Raw genomic sequence first — 3,174 nt, 5'->3', positions numbered from 1 at the left:
TGTTTTGGAGAGGTTGCTGTATGGGTTCTGACTGTTATTTTCATTCGGTAACGTATATTTTCCCCTAAAATGAGTAGAAGGTGTTATTGATATTTTGAAGGTAGTCTGAACCCCTAACCCTAACCTTCCCAACCCTTAGCTAGGGTTAGGGTTAGAATTCCCTCAAACCATAGACAAGTTGTGATGGCATGGCTGTGTTTCAGGACTGAAATGAAATGTAGGAAAAGTGCAATTTCTAAGTTAGCTTCACATTTTTTTTTCATCCATTTATGGCTGTATCCACTGCATTGTCTAAAAGGGAATGTTGTCTATATTGCCCAAAAAGTACATTTTTGAAGGAAAGTGAGCAATGTTTTGAAACTTTTGCCTTTGGCTTTCATCCAGAGAGGCATATCATCAAATACATTGAGTATTTATTGTGTTTTCCTGACTCTTAACCTAGCCAAGCCCAAAACAATGCTCATTGAGGACACCATTGAACATGAGATTTCCATTAACAGATTACTTGACAAAAAACTAAATTGAAGCATTAATGATGCTTTCTCATTGTTTTGGGGAGGTTGCTGTATGGGTTCTGACTGTTATTTTCATTCGGTAACGTATATTTTCCCCTAAAATGAGTAGAAGGTGTTATTGATATTTTGAAGGTAGTCTGAACCCCTAACCCTAACCTTCCCAATCCTTAGCTAGGGTTAGGGTTAGAATTCCCTCAAACCATAGACAAGTTGTGATGGCATGGCTGTGTTTCAGGACTGAAATGAAATGTAGGAAAAGTGCAATTTCTAAGTAAGCTTCACATTTCTTATTCATCCATATATGGCTATATCCATTGCATTGGCCTAAAGGGGAATGTTGTCTATATTGCCTTAAAAGTACATTTTTGAAGAAAAGTGAGCAATGTTTTGAAACTTTTGCCTTTGGCTTTCATTCCAGTGAGGCATATCATCAAATACATTGAATATTTATTCTGTATTCCTGACTCTTAACCTAGCCAAGCCCAAAACAATGCTGATTGAGGACACCATTGAATATGAGATTTCCATTAACAGATTACTTGACAAAAAACTAAATTTAAGCATTAATGATGCTTTCTCATTGTTTTGGGGAGGTTGCTGTATGGGTTCTGACTGTTATATTCATTCGGTAACGTATATTTTCCCCTAAAATGAGTAGAAGGTGGTATTGATATTTTGAAGGTATTCTGCACCCCTAACCCTAACCTTCCCAATCCTTAGCTAGGGTTAGGGTTAGAATTCCCTCAAACCATAGACAAGTTATAATCGCATGGCTGTGTTTCAGGACTGAAATGAAATGTAGGAAAAGTGCTATTCTAAGTTAGCTTCACATTTTTTTTCATCCATATATGGCTGTATCCACTGCATTGGCCTAAAGGGAAATGTTGTCTATATTGCCTTAAAAGTACATTTTTGAAGGAAAGTGAGCAATGTTTTGAAACTTTTGCCTTTGGCTTTCATTCCAGAGAGGCATATCATCAAATACATTGAGTATTTATTGTGTATTCCTGACTCTTAACCTAGCCAAGCCCAAAACAATGCTCATTGAGGACACCATTGAACATGAGATTTCCATTAACAGATTACTTGACAAAAAACTAAATTGAAGCATTAATGATGCTGTCTCATTGTTTTGGGGAGGTTAATATATGGGTTCTGACTGTTATTTTCATTCGGTAACGTATATTTTCCCCTAAAATGAGCAGAAGGTGGTATTGATATTTTGAAGGTATTCTGCACCCCTAACCCTAACCTTCCCAATCCTTAGCTAGGGTTAGGGTTAGAATTCCCTCAAACCATAGACAAGTTATGATCGCATGGCTGTGTTTCAGGACTGAAATGAAATGTAGGAAAAGTGCTATTCTAAGTTAGCTTCACATTTTTTTTCATCCATATATGGCTGTATCCACTGCATTGGCCTAAAGGGAAATGTTGTCTATATTGCCTAAAAAGTACATTTTTGAAGGAAAGTGAGCAATGTTTTGAAACTTTTGCCTTTGGCTTTCATTCCAGAGAGGCATATCATCAAATACATTGAGTATTTATTGTGTATTCCTGACTCTTAACCTAGCCAAGCCCAAAACAATGCTCATTGAGGACACCATTGAACATGAGATTTCCATTAACAGATTACTTGACAAAAAACTAAATTGAAGCATTAATGATGCTGTCTCATTGTTTTGGGGAGGTTAATATATGGGTTCTGACTGTTATTTTCATTCGGTAATGTATATTTTCCCCTAAAATGAACAGAAGGTGGTATTGATATTTTGAAGGTAGTCTGAACCCCTAACCCTAACCTTCCCAATCCTTAGCTAGGGTTAGGGTTAGAATTCCCTCAAACCATAGACAAGTTGTGATAGCATGGCTGTGTTTCAGGACTGAAATGAAATGTAGGAAAAGTGCAATTTCTAAGTTAGCTTCACATTTTTTTTTCATCCATATATGGCTGTATCCACTGCATTGTCAAAAAGGGAATGTTGTCTATATTGCCCAAAAAGTACATTTTTGAAGGAAAGTGAGCAATGTTTTGAAACTTTTGCCTTTGGCTTTCATCCAGAGAGGCATATCATCAAATACATTGAGTATTTATTGTGTATTCCTGACTCTTAACCTAGCCAAGCCCAAAACAATGCTCATTGAGGACACCATTGAACATGAGATTTCCATTAACAGATTACTTGACAAAAAACTAAATTGAAGCATTAATGATGCTGTCTCATTGTTTTGGGGAGGTTAATATATGGGTTCTGACTGTTATTTTCATTCGGTAATGTATATTTTCCCCTAAAATGAGCAGAAGGTGGTATTGATATTTTGAAGGTAGTCTGAACCCCTAACCCTAACCTACCCAATCCTTAGCTAGGGTTAGGGTTAGAATTCCCTCAAACCATAGACAAGTTGTGATAGCATGGCTGTGTTTCAGGACTGAAATGAAATGTAGGAAAAGTGCTATTTCTAAGTTAGCTTCACATTTTTTTTCATCCATATATGGCTGTATCCACTACATTGCCCTAAAGGGGAATGTTGTCTATATTGCCTAAAAAGTACATTTTTGAAGGAAAGTGAGCAATGTTTTGAAACGTTTGCCTTTGGCTTTTATTCCAGAGAGGCATATCATCAAATACATTGAGTATTTATTGTGTATTCCAGACTCTTA

This window comes from Atractosteus spatula, chromosome 19, assembly GCF_055471065.1.
Source record: "Atractosteus spatula isolate fAtrSpa1 chromosome 19, fAtrSpa1.hap1, whole genome shotgun sequence".
NCBI classification, from domain to species: Eukaryota; Metazoa; Chordata; class Actinopteri; order Semionotiformes; family Lepisosteidae; genus Atractosteus; species Atractosteus spatula.
Note: the sequence above shows the minus strand (reverse complement) of the source record.